Source organism: Ambystoma mexicanum, chromosome 4p (genome assembly GCF_040938575.1).
Source record: "Ambystoma mexicanum isolate Mex_15411 chromosome 4p, UKY_AmexF1_1, whole genome shotgun sequence".
NCBI lineage: Eukaryota > Metazoa > Chordata > Amphibia > Caudata > Ambystomatidae > Ambystoma > Ambystoma mexicanum.
The window spans coordinates 312,022,501-312,039,145 of record NC_090927.1 but is presented as its reverse complement, the minus strand read 5'-3'; the positions used below and the strand labels follow the sequence as shown (position 1 = coordinate 312,039,145).

Here is a 16,645-nt window from a genome sequence, read left to right as displayed (position 1 = left end):
CCTAGTGGCACATTTCAAAGCCAAAAATCACACCCATAATGACATCTTCTGGACAGTTTTGCAAACAGTGGGGAACCCCTTTCGCGGAGGTGACAGGGACCTGGCCTTGCGCAAACTAGAACAGAAATGGATTTACCGTCTAGACTCTGTAAAACAGGGTTTAAACATTTCAATAGAATGGAATCTCTTTTTCAACAAATAAAAGCGATCCTTACCACCAAAAATCAGCCACGAAGCTTCTTTGGGTTTTTTAGCCGTCCACCAAAGTGTACTTGGTAACAAAATGCTCATGTCTGTATGAATATGTCCATTCTATTGTTCAGTTCGAAAATATGCCACAATTGATGTTATTCTCACAATTGTCAATTTTGTTCATTTTTGAAAACTATATGTATAAATAGTCAAATTGCACGAAATGTACCGGTGTGCCATCCATACTGCAAGCCGATATCCTTTGCAAAATAACCTTCTGCCAATCCTGTCACATCTTTTGACATCTATACAAAATGCCATAATCGATGGTTTTCCTACAATTGTTAAATTTGTTCATTTTGAAAACCATATGTATAAACAGTCAAATTGCACTATATGTACTGGTGTGCTATCCAAACTGCTAGCCGTAATCTTTTGCGAAACTTTCTGCCAATCCTTTGACATCCAAATGTTTCCTTCACGACAATAGCAAATGTTTTACTTGTCGGATGCTAACCAGCGCAGTATCTTTATAAAGCATTAAATTGTAATCCACATGCTCATTTCAGTGCCTGAACAACCCTCGTACAATACCCACCCTGGACTGACGTCCACACCGACTCATGCGCCTGTACACTAATCACCGACTCATGCGCCTGTACACCCAACACCCCGGCGACATGCGCATTGCAGCCTTTAAAACACGACTCGCCATCGCGCAGGCGCACTATCGTTTTCCGCTCATTACCCACAGAACAACTGGACCGAGCGCAGGAGGCAACACAGCTCCACAGTCGACTATCACCAGGTACCTGTGCGCGCCACTTTCGAGTCACCTCTTCAGCCACGCATGTTCATTCCGCCATGCCCTCCGAAACTCAACCCCCTAGGTTCTAAGCCCAGGTTTTCAGACGTACGCTAAACCAACTTGACCTGCATCCATGTTCCACACGCCGTTACTAGGCTCCCCACATCAGCAGTGAGGTATTTCAACCCAACCAGCACTGGAAGCACCGCCAATCCTTTATACTAAAACTGTGCACGACCACTTGTACTCAACACAGGCGGTTCTCTCTACGGCACCGAATCACTTTATAGGCATTTGCAAACATTCGTTGCCCAATAGGGTAATCACCCTTTTTTTCATTTAATTGTTCACTTACAGCTCCTGACATCTGACGTTACCGCAGATGCCTGCCAATTAATTTGGACCTCAACCCAGACGTATAATTATCCGACCACGGTAGGTCCTTTTATTTGCAGCATTCTTTTTCTTGAAAATCATACAAATCTTTGACAACACCGCCCCCAGACTAACCCAGTCCTCTCTCACAATATTTAGATGGACACACTTCACCATCATGACTCCAACCACAACGTATAAGTCCTGAAGACCGTTCGGTACATCCAAGCAGCGCGGCTCCACCTGGTACAGCCACTGCAACAACACCAATGAATACACCGAACCAGAAACACCAGTCTTTGTGTCGACAAAACGATCGTATTGTGATTCCAAGCAATACATGTACTAAGTTTTCACTCTGCCTACTAACCCACGAAATAGCAGATATTTATGTGCTCACGGTTGCACATCCTGAATGCAATAGCACCCTTTTTGAAAATATGTCTCGTTTTCTGAAAATATGTTTATCGTGTTAGTGTTAAATAAACTTGTTTTTTCTTGATACTCTCGCCGTCTTTAATGGTGTTTGTCTTAATAAGCTAGCCATTACCTAGCTTCGCTGCAAATGTTGTGACCTCCTTTCCCGTCTTGGGTCAGGGTAGCCTTTTGACTCCATTTCCTCTTTTTCTAGTATACCCACCCTCAGGAGTCAGGCCCCCTTCACAAAAAAGAGGGTTCCGCCCAATTTTTCTCTCATGCATCTATAACCTCCATCACTCCTCAACTATGGACTGATCACTTCCTTCTGTTCTTCACCCTTGCTGCTAACGCCCTTACCATTAAGGTTTAACTCTACAGCCCCTCCTCTCTTCACCAGAAATAAAAGGAACATCACAGTGGATAAGATTTTACCACACATACTCCCTACCCTTAACTCTTTGCCAGTTCATCCGAACCTGATACATTATTAGATAAGTATAACGCTACGATGACCAAAGCCTTAGACCTTATTGCCCCAGTAAAGTTGCGAAAAAGTAAACCTAGAGCTCACATGAACACCTGGTTTACTCCCCAACTCAAAACTCTGAGATCTGAAAAAAGAAAACTTGAACTCCTTCAGAGACACTTGCCTACCGAGGAGAACTAAACCAACCTGATTAATATCTCTGCTCTTACAAAAAAGAAATTATACGCACTAAGCAGGATACGTAAAACAACAGGATTCACCAAGCCAGCTCAAATACTAAGGAACTCTTTGTGATCCTAAGGGAGATGGAAGCCCCCATACCGCCAACAGACAATTACTCGAAGGATCAACTCTGGTGTACCAACATCCAGAATGCCCTTCTCTAGAATAAGATTGCTGACAAAAGAGTTAAGGTACCCAACTTAACCACTCACACTAGCACATTATCAAAGTCTACCAAACTGCCTCAATGCTTCAGATTCACACGAGTCTCTATCCTTGAGGTAAAATAAATAAATAATGTCATACCTCAAACCTTCAAATTGTCAGAGAGACAGCTGCCCAGCCCAGATTATCAAAGATGCCGCTAGAGACCTGGCACCTTTAATTTCTAAATTAATGAATGCCTCCTTTTCATCAGGCACTGTCCCCAGTAATCTAAAGGAGTCATGGGTCCTAACCTCCTAATAAAGCAATCTCTCAACCAATCCATTCCCACCAACTATAGGCCTATCACCACAGTACCATTCCTACTTAAGATCCTTGACAAAGTAGCCTACCTTCAAATACAGAGAAATACAGAGATACTTAAAGAGCAATCACCTCCTGGGAGTCCGCCAATCTGGATTCAGGCCTCAACATGGCACCAAAACTGCACTGATTGATCTAAAAACCCAGATCGATTAACTTAAAGACAAGATGAAAATAGCTTTGCTACTTCTCCTTGATCTTTCTGCCACCTTCGACTTGGTGGATCATAAATTGCTATGTAAACACCTCTAATCAGCCGTCCACTTTTCGCAAGACGCTATAGCATGGATCCAATACTTTCTGAACAATAGGACCATGAGAGTCTTCTGGCCTTCAGTGGCTGCAGATCCAATCCCGATTACTTGTGGCGTCCTGCAGGGTTCCTGCGTCTTGCCAACAATGTACAACATATTTACAAAGCCATTGTTCGATGACCTGGACCATCTGGGTATCACCTACATGAATTATGCAGATGACACCAAGATCCTCATATCACTCACCAGAGACTATGACAAGGACACAGCATTTGCAAATAAAATGTATCTAATCATCCAGGCATGGATGGCCGCACCGCGGCCTATGCTTGAATGACGATAAAACTGAGATCCTTATACTCAGAACTACAGCCAAACTGAACAAACTCAACCCTACATATACCTCATTCAACATCGATGGTAACCAGATTAAAGTGATAAAAGAGGTAAAAACTCTATGCTAGACTAAACTCTCACACTTGGTAAACAGGTCAATACCATGGCCTCGGCCACAGCATTCTCCTGCAAGCTGATCAGAGTTTGTAAACCGTTTCTCTCCAAGGACAGCTGCACTATCCTAGCTATAGCCCTTATCCTCTCCAAGCTGGATTATTGCAATGCCTTATATTTGGGTGCGAGTAAGCACATTACTAATAAGATCCAAATCCTCCATAATAACGCCCTTAAAACTGCACAGGGCATGCTGAGGAGAGTGTCATGGCCACAGGCCCCAGAACACAAAAACCACACCATCTAGTGTGGGAGGCAACGGGTCGCTTGACTCACTTATGCCCCTTTGGGACCCATAAACACAGGGGCCCTGGCTGCACTCAGTCCTGGCACCTGTTACGCTCACCTGGTCTCTACGGAGGCGTTGGGGCACGGTTGCAGCCCTTCCTGGAGTTAGATCTGCCCCTTCTGGTTTCGTCCCCCTTCGGATCAGCTATGGACAGCAACAATTGGTGGCACTGCTCCTGCGTGGATATGGGAAAACATGAATGCGCTGGTAGGTGACTGTGGTACCTCCCAACCCCTTCCACCCAAGGTGAGATTTCTGTGGGCACGTACCGGCCCATAAGGCTCACCTGATGAGCTCTCCGTCCTGCTACTTCTGGCAGGGGGGCTTGTTGATGGAATCTAGTGTCTTCACTGATTCCTGAGAAATAGTCCAGTCTGGCTGCGACTAAGTTCCTCTTTCTGCTTTCTCTCAATGTCTTTTCCCCTCTTTCTGTGTTCTTTCAATGTCTCTTGTCGTTTCCCTCTTTCTTTTCCCTCTCAATGTCTTGATGTTATTGCTCTCAATGTTATTGTTTTGCACGGAATAAGGTTCCTCTCTGTTTTCTCCCAAATAGGTGGAAATGTGGCCTAACAACGGCTGTGGAGGCGCGGAACGCAGCTGAGCGGAAGATGGATACGACCGCGATGTCCAGCAGCAGGTGAGTGATGGCCTTATGGAAGGCACAAGGTTTTAATGGCAGCATGCCCTTAACATAATGTCTGTTAAGTGTCTAACCTTGTCTTTTGCCTTTCTTTTTCAGGTGGTGCGAGTTCGGATGGAGTGCGTCATGCCGCGGTGCCTAGATGATGCTGTAAGCGTTCCGAGGTGTTTGCCGGTGAGCCGCGTTGCCAGGAAGATGTCTGCGCTGCGAGATGTTTGCAGGTGAGCCGCGGTGCCAGGAAGAAGATGTCTGCGCTCCAAGATGTTTGCAGGTGAGCCGCGGTGCCAGGAGGAAGATGTCTGTGCTACAAGATGTTTGCAGGTGAGCCGCAGTGTTAGAAGGAAGCATACATGTGAGAGCAGGAATCTCCAATGGTAAGCACGGATGAAGATGGCAGGATCTCCCCAGGTAAGATGAATCCTAGGCGACGGTGAGTGTTATGCTGCAACGAGGTGCAGAATAACGTGAAGTGTGTACCTTGGGGTTGGGCTGGCTTTTATAGCTGAGCTCTTAAGGCCACGCCCCCTAGCACAGTCCTGCATACACACCCTGCCACTCCTAGAAGTTGCAGATGCAGATGGAGACCACACCCGGACTAGTTACACCCAAATGAGCGTTCTTGAGAGTGTTCCTGCCCATAATAACCTAAGAAATAAGAAATAGTCCAGTCCGGCTGCGACTAAGCACTGCTGCCCATAATGAAAATGTCTGGTTTAAGTTCTTCCATGAGCCTGGCGCCAAAGGCGCCAGGACTGTGTCCACCCAGGCCCCCCATGTACAAATGTCCCAAAGGGACGTGTGTGACCCATGATGCCCCCTGCTCCCTCCACTTGATGGTGCCACTCCTATGATCCTGGGCAGGTGGCCATGACGCACCTTTGGCACCAGGCACAAATAGAGACGTGAGCAGGAACACGTTATTTCAGTGCAGGAGTGCTTTTACTTTATTTCAGTGCAGGAGTGCTTTAATTTTACAAGAACTTTCCAGGGGCTGAAAGCCTTTATTCCAGAGAACATCCTCATGTGCTGACTCATCAGGTGTGGCAGGGTGTGGCAGGCAGGCTGAACCTGGTGGGTGTGGCTTCAGAAGCTCAGCTATATAAGCTGCTCCATCCTTAAGGCGAGTGCTTTGCATTACTGTGCACTCGCGTGCAACGTGACACTCACCGCCGCTTGGACCAGTTTACTTACCTTTGAAACCAGGCGTTCTCCTGCATACTCACCTCCAGGAAACCAGTGCTTCATCGCTTCATCTGCAGACTCATCTCCTGACATCCAGTGATCTTGATCCCAACGTCGCAGCACTGCTCTCCGCATCCGCGAACTCTGACCCTGTGAAGAAGAAGAAAGACAAGTTTAGAACATCCATTCTAGGGCCGCGCCGCATTTGAAACCTGCGCACCCCCTAGTTAACAACTTACCAGCTACTGTACGGATGCAGCTTCGTTCTTCATTCCCTCCAGCTGCCGCCTCGAGCGCTGCAGCTTCTGCTGGGCTGGCAACATCACCTGCAGGGGAAGAAAGCAAAAGAGCAAACATCAACAGCAGAACCGACAGCAATACAAGACAACAAACTTTACAATACAACAAAAACAGACGAGGAAAGACTAAGGCAAACAGGAACACGTACTGAAGTATAGTGGCTTAGTCGCAGCAGGACTGGACTACCACGTGCAAGGCACCAGTGAAGGAACTCGGTCCAGATCATACAAGAGTGCTCACCAAAACTAATCAACAGGTGAGCTTTCCAGGGACAGCGCATCCCACGGGTACCACGGTTTGGCAGAAGGGGTCTGGAAGGGGATTAGGCGCACAAGCCGGCATACTCACGCCTCCTATTCTCCACACAGGAGCAGTTCCGAGCAGCATCTCCTATTACCACATAAGCGCAGAGGGCAAAGTCGGGCCCGAGCAACCTCACCCCGGGAGGGCTGTAACCGTGCCCCCAACGCCTCCAAAGAGAACAGGTGAGCGTAACAGAACGCGAAGCCTCTTCATATCTCTGTATGGGCGTTATGGAAACTTCTGAAATGGACCAGTTGGCCAGTTTACTGGCCAACTGTGGAGTACTCAACAATGTGGAGTACTCGTAGAGATGAAGGCCCATTCAGTGCAGCCTTAAGAGGTCATAAAAAAGACATCCATAGAGCTACAAAGCGAGACTGAGGGGCCGCACAGCCCGGTACCCACACTGTCGGGTGGGACACAAGCTACACGCTCTGACCCCAGGCAGCAACACTCACCTATAATGAGTCCCAGCAGGAAGAAGGAGACGGAGGCTGCTGCAGGAGGGGAGCCAGGCCCACGGTCTGCAGCGGTGAGTAGACAAATGCTCCCTTCATATAAGGAACCCCAGGAGAGAAGGAGGCCGTGCTACGAGACCACAAGCACATCAACCAAGTAAGTGACTGGACTCAGAATCCCTCGACCCTTTGGTGCCCTGCCATCCATAGAGACATTAGGCTTCCAGGAAGTGATGGGAAGGATCAGAGCCAGGTCCTGAGGGCGCGTCTTGCAACAGATCACCTCCAGAGTGAAGAACAGCGCACATGTGCATGAACCCCCCTGCACCAACGTGTATGCTGGACACAGGGAGGTGTTTCCCGAGGGGCACTAGCAAGGGAGAAAGAGAAGAGCGGCGCCTGAATACGTGAAGGTCTGCAACTAGGCCCCCAGATTCCCTGTTACGCTACAGGTGCCTGGGAAATTAGAAAATTCCTCGTAACAGATCATTTCGGCACTCATGAAGCGGAGCTCTGAGGCGCAAGGCGATCCGGGAGAAACAGAGACAGACCAGTCAGCTGGGTAATATATACCCCATCTGTGCTCCGTGAGGCATAGAGGAATCAACCCAACCAACCCAACTCCCTAACCTTATTTGCCAAGAGAGTTCCCACCTTGTTCCCTTTCCATAGTTCCTCTGCCGGGTATATCTCATCCTCTTCACCACATCCCCTATCAGGACCGTGTGGAGTTCCTTTCTCTTGTCCCTCATGTCCACCAGGAGCCCAACCCTGTCTGCACTACGTTGGGTCAGCTGCAAATGCAGCGTTCCCAACTCTCAGTGTATCCTGTTTTTGTTAAGTCCCCTTTCCCTCTTTTTACGTGACCCCTCGGCGATAAGTAGCCACCTGAAAGTGGCCTTTGCTGCTTCCCATACGATTACCATTGTCGTTTCCCTGTTGTCATTGGTTTCGAAGTACTCCTGTATCTCTTTCCCCCATGAAGTCCCTAAACACCTGGTCCCTCAGCAGGGTATCATTACACCACCAGCGGAGACTCCGACGGGGCTCCAGGATTTGCCAGTTCGCCACTACCAACTCATGTTCTGACCACGTGACCACTTCTAACCTGGGCCCTCCAACCTCACCCCTCCTATCTCTCGGGATCAGGAGGAGATCTATCCTCTTATACGTCTGATGTGGGGGGAGAAAAGAATGTATATCTCCCCGGACCCGGGAAATGACTCCATCTTGCATCCACCCATTAGTGGTCCTACAGGAAGTCCTGGAGGGCCAGCTTATCCTTAGTAGCGACTTTGGCATCCACCTCCTTTGACGACCACCAGCCCAGGGCAGGATCCTGTACCAGGTTAAAGTCTCCCCCTGGAACATCCTACCTTCTGCCCAGCCATCCAACATCTTAAGCACCCGATGTATGAACCCCAACTGCCCGCTTTGGGCGCGTATAGGGTGGCTAGCGTGATCTGCAAACCCTCATAAATTCTTTTTACTCCCAGGAATCGCCCACCAAAATCCCTCTTTACTTGAATCCCTTCAGTCGGAAGGATCTACCCAGCAGGCTCCCACCCCTTCCATCTTGGAGGTCCTATGAGAAGGCCAAAAGTTCCTTTCAATCCCTCCGCCCTTTACTTCAAACTCTACCCCCTCCCTATAGTAGTTTTCCTGCAGGAAGAGAATCACCAATTTCTGCTTACGGAACATGTTACTATTGAGGGATCTCTTGTTCAGGGAGTTCAGACCCTTCACGTTCAGCGTGCCCACCGCCACCTCCACAATACCCCTTCTTTATTCTTCGCTGATGACCTCTCGTAAGTCCTATAAGGTACCTATCCCCAGTTGCACATGTGCCTCGTTTCATGTGAGTCCCTTCCTTATGCTCCCCCCCCTTTTCTCCCACCTATCCCTGTCTGAGGCATTCGATCACCTGCCCTCACCATGTTGGCCATGTCCATCGAACCATATGGGGTATCTCCCCTGCCCTGAACATCATGTCTAGCAGCTTTCCTTTCCCCACTGCCCCTTAAGACGCCATCGGAGGAGGGGCACCCCAAATCCAGTTTTAACCAGCTAAACAATTCCCCTGACATCCGGTCTCTCCCTCCCACAATTGTGTACCTCCTACACATACCACAACCTCAAGCTACCCTTTTCTTAACTCAATTAACATTAACATAAAACCTCAACCAGTTGATCAGTAATCATAATCGACTTCTCATCAGGCCCATTCAGCCCCCAGTGTTGCCCCCCCATAGGGGGTACGAGATACCTTCCCCCACAACCATGGGGCACCAGGGCAGAAAATCTATTTCCCCTTTATTCAAGTATCGTCGTCCTGTGTGGGTGGGGGGAGGTGGTAATCTTCTGGAACTTCCAGGTGCCTTTCGCCCTACGCCTTCTTCTCATTCATTCTGGGCCCTAGGGGTCTGGTTAGGGTCTGTCCTCTGACCTCTGCTGCCCACTGTGGGACCTTCGCAGAGGCCCACCAAATCCTTTGTGACATGCTGTATCTCCTCCTCCACCACAAGATGGTATCTTTCTCCCTCCCATTCAAACGCCAGTGCAAAGGGGTAACCCCAACGATACCGCACCCCCTTTTCTTGAAGCCATCTAGTGAGAGTCCCACACTTCTTCTGTCTTAGCACAATGTTAGCCGAGAGGTCTTGAAAGACAGCCACCTTCGAGTTCTCATAGACCACCTCCTTTGTGTGCTTTGCCTTTTCAAGAGCCCTCATCCTTTGTGTGCTTTGCCTTTTCAAGAGCCCTCATCTTGTCACCATGATAGTGCATGCGTGCCAGGACTGAGCGAGGGCCACGTGTGCCCCCTCCAGCTCAGTGCAATTCTCCTGCCTCAGCGCCCGGATTATCCATATTATTTCCTGTATCTTGTGTTCCAGGGCCACTGGTGTTTCACCCGCAACCTCCTGCAGCCCAGAAAAACAGAGATTATTCCTTCTCTCCCGGGTTTCAATGTTGTCAACCTTGAGTCGCAATTCCTCCTCCCCCCTCTCTATTTCCATGAAGCGTGCTTCCATTTGTGTCTCCAGTTAAGGTTTGATTGGCTTCCACTCCATCCATCCTGTCTTCCAGGGTGACCACCTTGCCCAATAGGTCTACCTGTTATGCCCCCATATCAGTCCTCCTACCACTGATGTCTTCCAAAATAGTCTGTATGTCACTTTTAATGGAGCCAAGTTCTGCCTGGCTTGAGGTGGGCTTTCCTTCTCCTCTAGCCTCCGCCATCGCCTCCTCACCGTGATACTGAAAGCATGCTAAGGCCTCTTTCCAGGTCATAACCGTTCCGGGGTCTTTCCCTTTGGTGACCTGGGGGGGGGGGTTGGGTGAGACTCTATGGGTTGCGAGGCCTCTCGACTGACCCCTACGCTACCCAGCTGTCCGATGTGTGTCACTTTCCCGTGCTCCTTCCTGCCCTTCCTGATTGTGCTTCAGGCGTTTCAAAGTTGGTCTGCTTCGGATCCACTTGCTGATTACCCAATTCTCTTTACAGTGATGAGACGGTTGGGTCCCTGGCTGGTGTCCTCGAGGTGTGCGGGACAATTCCTCCCCTCAGTCCCCAAACAGTGTCCCTGCTGCGGCACTTCTCTGTTTCCCACATGCATGCTGGCGTCGGGCCTTTCAAACTCGCCCAGTTGACTCTTTTGTTCCTGGTGTACCTTATTGCTGGGCCTGCTCTCGACCTCCCGGCCCACTCCTTTTTCGTTACTGGGGGGGCTTCCGGCTTGGCATACAATACCCTATAATAGTTAGCGAAGCATATTGCAGTGTCCTTTCCCCCTTCACAACACATCCCCCGTTGTCCCTTACCCCTTATATCTTACCCCTTATATCCTCTTTTCGCCTTACGCTCCCTAACCTGATCAACTGGTCGAGGTTTTATGTTAATGTTAATTGAGTTAAGAAAAGGGTAGCTTGAGGTTGTGGTATGTGTAGGAGGTACACAATTGTGGGAGGGAGAGACCGGATGTCAGTGGAATTGTTTCACTGGTTAAAACTGGATTTGGGGTGCCCCTCCTCCGATGGCGTCTTAAGGGGCAGTGGGGAAAGGAAAGCTGCTAGACATGATGTTCAGGGCAGGGGAGATACCCCATATGGTCCGATGGACATGGCCAACATGGTGAGAGCACGTGATCGAATGCCTCAGACAGGGATAGGTGGTAGAAAAGGGGGGGTATAAGGAAGGGACTCACAAGAAACGAGGCACATGTGCAACTGGGGATAGGTACCTTATAGGATTTACGAGAGGTCATCAGCAAAGAATAAAGAAGGGGTATGGTGGAGGTGGCGGTAGGCACGCTGAACGTGAAGGGTCTGAACTCCCTGAACAAGAGATCCCTCAATAGTAGCATGTTCCGTAAGCAGAAATTGGTGATTCTCTTCCTGCAGGAAACCCACTATAGAGAGGGGGTAGAGTTTGAAGTAAAGGGCGGAGGGATTGAAAGGAACTTTTGGCCTTCTCACAGGACCTCCAAGATGGAAGGGGTGGGGAGCCTGCTGGCTAGATACTTCCGACTGATGGGGATTCAATAAAGAGGGATTTTGGTGGGCGATTCCTGGGAGTAAAAACAATTTATGAGGGTATGCAGATCACGCTAGCCACCCTATACACGCCCAAAGCGGGCAGTTGGCGTTCATACATCGGGTGCTTAAGATGTTGGATGGCTGGGCGGAAGGTAGGATGTTCCAGGAGGAGACTTTAACCTGGTACAGGATCCCGCCCTGGGCTGGTGTCGGCGAAGGAAGTGGATGCCAAAGTCGCTACTAAGGACAAGCTGGCCCTCCAGGACTTCCTGTAGGACCACTAATGGGTGGATGTATGACGGAGTCATTTCCCAGGTCCGGGGAGATATACATTCTTTTCTCCCCCACATCAGACATATAAGAGGATAGATCTCCTCCTGATCCCGAGAGATAGGATGGGTGAGGTTGGGGGGCCCAGGTTGGAGGTGGTCACGTAGTCAGAACATGAGTTGATAGTGACAAACTGGCAACTCCTGGAGCCCCGTCGGAGTCTCCGCTGGCGGTGAAATGATACCCTGCTGAGGGACCAGGTGTTTAGGGACTTCATGGGGAAGGAGATACAGGAGTACTTCGAAACCAATGACAACAGGGAAACGACAATAGTAATCGTATGGGAAGCAGCAAAGGCCACTTTCAGGGGGCTACTTATCGCTGAGGGGTCACGTAAAAAGAGGGAAAGGGGACTTAACGAAAACAGGATACACTGAGAGTTGGGAACGCTGCATTTATAGCTGACCCAACGTAGTGCAGACAGGGTGGGGCTCCTGGTGGAGATGAGGGACAAGAGACAGGAACTCCACACGGTCCTGATAGGGGATGTGGTGAAGAGGATGAGATATACCCGGCAGAGGAACTATGGAAAGGGAACAAGATGGGAACTCTCTTGGCAAATAAGGTTAGGGAGTGTAAGGCGAAAAGAGGATATAAGGGGTAAGGGACAACGGGGGATGTGTTGTGAAGGGGTAAAGGACACTGCAATGTGCTTCGCTAACTATTATAGGGTATTGTATGCCAAACCGGTGGAGCCAGATGCGGGGACAACTCGTCAATACTTGGCTGAGCGCAATGTCCCTAGGCTTACAAGGGCAGAAAGAGAGGCCTTGAAGGGAGAGATAACCCGGGAGGAGGTTCTTAAGGCTATCCGGAGACTGAAAACAGGGAAGGCCCATGGGGAAGACGACTTCAAGGCAGATTTTTATAAACAATATGAGGCCTCGCTGGCGGCACCCATGGCTAGTCTGTTCAACTCTATAGTTGCGGGTCACACAATACGGCCGACGTTTCTTCAGTCCCTCATAGCAGTTATCCCAAAGCCGGGAAAAGACCAAGCTAACTGTGATTCGTACAGGCCTATTTCCCTCCTTAACATTGACACCAAGGTTTTTGCTAGAGACCTGACGTCGCTTTTTGAGTCCTGTCACCCGTGTTTGGTCCACCCGGCAAGGAGAAAAAAATATGCGAAAGACGCTCAATGTCCACAGTGCACCGGGGGTAAAAGAAGGAGCACTTCTGTTGGCCCTCGATGCAGAGAAGGCGTTTGACCGGGTGAGTTGGTCCTCTATGGGGGAGGTCTTCGATGAGGGGATCAGAGGCGTAATGGTCAGGGGGGTTCACTGTAAGACCAGTCTCTTTGTTGACTCTCTATCACCAGACCGTCCCACTCGGTTCCCCTCTTGCTGAACGGTTTGGAGCAATATGGGAGGCTATCAGGGTTTAAAGTTAACCTGGGAAAGTCAGTGGCATTCACTATAGGGAACCTGGCGGATAGGAAGAGGGAATATATGAAGGGGCTACCATCTGAGATGCGAGAAGACAACTTTCGCTACCTGGGGGTTGAAGTCATACAACGCTCCGGGGATCTTTTCTCTAGAATTGTCCTCCCTCTGTGGTAAACTATAAAACGAGATATGGTGAGATGGTCGACCTCAGGATTATCATGGATGGCGCATTTAAATTGTAAAAAGATGGTGGTGCTCCCTAAATTCCTGTTCCTGTTCAGATGTTACTTGCAGTGATTCCGGTATCGTTTTTCACCCAGATGTAAGTCTCCAAGTTGAGATTTCTCTGGGCAGGGGCCAGATATACGATAGCCTATAGGACGCTGATTCTCCCTAAAGAGGAAGCCGGAGTAGGTTTTCGAAAACTGGCATCATATTATAGGGTGACCCAATTACGGGTCCCAGTGAACCACTTTCACCCACTCTCGGGTAAGCAACGGTTGGTGATGGACAATGCAGTATTGGCCTCTATTGCACTTGATGAGTGGCTCTGGATGCCTCAAACCCGTATTTCAAAGAGGATGCTCTATAAACTGGTCTTGGAGGTCTTATGATCCATATGGAGGGAAGGTGGGGATAATGGATGGCTGACGACGTGGCAATCGCCCGATAGCTATATTTGGGCCCCCCGCTGATGGATGGGATCGAAGAGCCACCGGCCTTCCAATCTTGGTACGAGGATGGATTCAGTACAGCGGGACAGCTGTGGGTGGGGATACCTTCATCTCTGTGGGCGGGCTGGAGGAGGCCCTGGGACTTCATACTTTGTCCCCTTTCCGCTTCTTGCAATTCAAGGGGGTTCTGACACAGGCTTAATGGGGTGTAAACCTAAGGAGGGAATTGACAAGTTTTGAAAGCGTTCTAATATATAGAGGGTATCCAATGGGCTTATTGCGCGATTCTACAGGAGGGGAGCCGCTCCCACCCAGAAACAAGTGGGTACAAGATCTATGTAGAGAAACTAATGATGCCTTGTGGGCACGGATGTGTAGGGTGGCTAATGGCTCCACATCACTCCAATACAGACACCAGGCCCTGAAGCTAATGCACAGATGGCACTACCCCCCAGCGAAGAACGCCCGAATGAAAGAGGGTTATGACCCACAATGTTGGAAGTCACACCGGGGAAAAAGGGGATTATATCCACATGTGGTGGGGTTGTCCAACGGTCTGGACATATTGGAGGGAGGTTCTCTCATGGATAAGAGGGGTGGATGGGGTTCACAAGGAATTCTCACCATGGCTTCTCATTAATGGGGTAGGTATAGAGGAGGAACCGGTATCAGATCAGGGGTACATGTTCCAGATCATGATGGTCGCTGCAAGATGTTATCTGTCCCAATTATAGAAAAGCCCCAGAGTCCCGGTGGAAAGGCAATGGATCTCAAAGACCTGAGCATTTATGATATGGAATTTCTCACTCACCTACTGGATGAATCCACATCTGACATTGAGGGCTTGTGGCTCCCCTTCTTCGAGAAATAGGGGTGGTGAGGGTTGCAGGGGGACAAATGGGCTCAAATTCGGAGGGGTACGCCTCCATGGGTGGAGGTCAACATGGGGAAGGTGCTGCTGGGAGCTTAGAAGAACACAACAGGCTTAAGGGGGGGTTCTAGAAATCACAGATAGGTGTACCCTCATATTGTCCGGGTGACAAAGGGGGTACCATCTTTTGTGGGAACTTTGTGGCCACATGGGAAACTCGTTGCTGGGAAGCCGGCGGGGGGGTGGAGGGTAGACAGGTTTAACAGTGATGACTATATGATAATATTGTATTGTTGACCTGTGCTGTTTCAATTAAAATGCCAATAAAGTTTGATTTTGAAAACAGCCCACATTGAATGAGGAACAGTATTGCTGGTCTTGTATGATTAGGGATGCAACATTTGTTCTAAAAATCCTGAAAAATTCCAGGCAGAGCCACAAAGTACACCCGGCAATCAGTGCTCCATTTGTACCCAATTTTACTGTTCCAAACATCTGAGGCGCCTGGTAATGTTTATTTAGTCCTATTTCTTTGAACAACTTGACTCGTCCTATCTGGCTAAACATGTCCTACTCAATTTCATCAACATTTCCTGTAAACAACCACTTAATGTCGCATGAATTTTAAAGGCCTTGCAAATGTCCTTTACTAGAATTGCACATGGTCTAGATAACTGTTAAGTACTGCAAATTAAAATGTTCTATTAGCAGTGTTAAATTTATTGCGTTGCTAATTTTTATTGCAATCATTTTTCCAGCAACAGAACACCGATATGTCGAAGAATGGATGTTGCCACCATTTCATTTGATGTGCACATTTTGCTCATTCTGAGCAAAAGGTTGGATACACCTAGCCTAAAGCAATTGCTCAATGCCGGCACCCAAACTGAATCACTGGGGAGTCACTCACTGACTCGAACCGGGTGTTACAACCTCAGCTTCACCCAGCTAGCCCGTGAACTGCTGCTTCATCGATCGCACATCGGCACACTCAAGATCACCATTTTGATGACCGTCGCCCGCCGACTCGAACCGGTGGAGCATCACACATTGACCCCTGACAGCAGCTAAAGCCTGACTCGGCCTGGCCAACTGTGAAGCATTATTGCAACCATCCCACCAGCATCTTTGATGAGCAGCCATTCTATCAAACAGAGCACTTGCATTTGCCCCTACGCGACGTGCGCATGCTGCCAGGGCCCCCACAATCCTCTGTGCCCAAACTGAGCCTGATCAGCTTGCATTGAAGTTCGAGCCCGATTCTAACTGCGTCAGTCCACCAAACAACTGAATCCAGGTACTGTTGACTCTGTACTGCCCGCTCTGTCCACTTGGAACCTGGAGACTGGTTAGGTCACAATTGCTCCTTGTTTCGACAATATATCCTTTTTATGGTAGTACCTTACCTATCACCCATGGTACTATGCTCAAAGTTTTACTTTCATCCGTTTTTCGCAATCTCTCTGTTCTTCCATTGAGGTGGGCTTTGTATAGTAATTTCTTGTGCAGATAAAGTGTTTAATTAAAGTACATATATTTTTTATAGAGCCTTGATTGGACATTCCCTTTATATTGGACTGTGCTACTGTGGTGCCTGGGTCACTACCATTCATCTTCACATTCTTCTTGAGAGTATTACTTTCTCTCAGCCCACATAACCACAAAAGGCGCGAAGGAGGTATATCTCCCAACTGTACCTGTTTTACCTTTATGATTGCATTGTGTTTTGGTTTGTAGAAGTGTGAGGACCGAGTGAGCCATTTTACCCAGTCTTATCCTTGTACGCCTGCAGAGCAGAATCCAAGTCGTCACTCTCCTGCAGTGGTCTTTCCCTCACTCTCCATTTGGTTTCTTTACTCACCTGTTTCTCAGTGACAA

The 16,645-nt window shown here is 48.9% G+C and overlaps 1 long non-coding RNA gene across 1 annotated transcript in view; it reads left to right on the top strand.

The window, feature by feature from the left end:
* The window catches only part of LOC138453228 (uncharacterized), a 134,518-nt gene extending 118,204 nt beyond the window's left edge, over positions 1–16,314 (top strand). The window contains exon 3 of the long non-coding RNA XR_011260378.1: positions 15,526–16,314. This is a non-coding gene — a long non-coding RNA (uncharacterized lncRNA). The remainder of the gene's footprint in view (positions 1–15,525) is intronic.
* Positions 16,315–16,645: the final 331 nt, after the last annotated feature.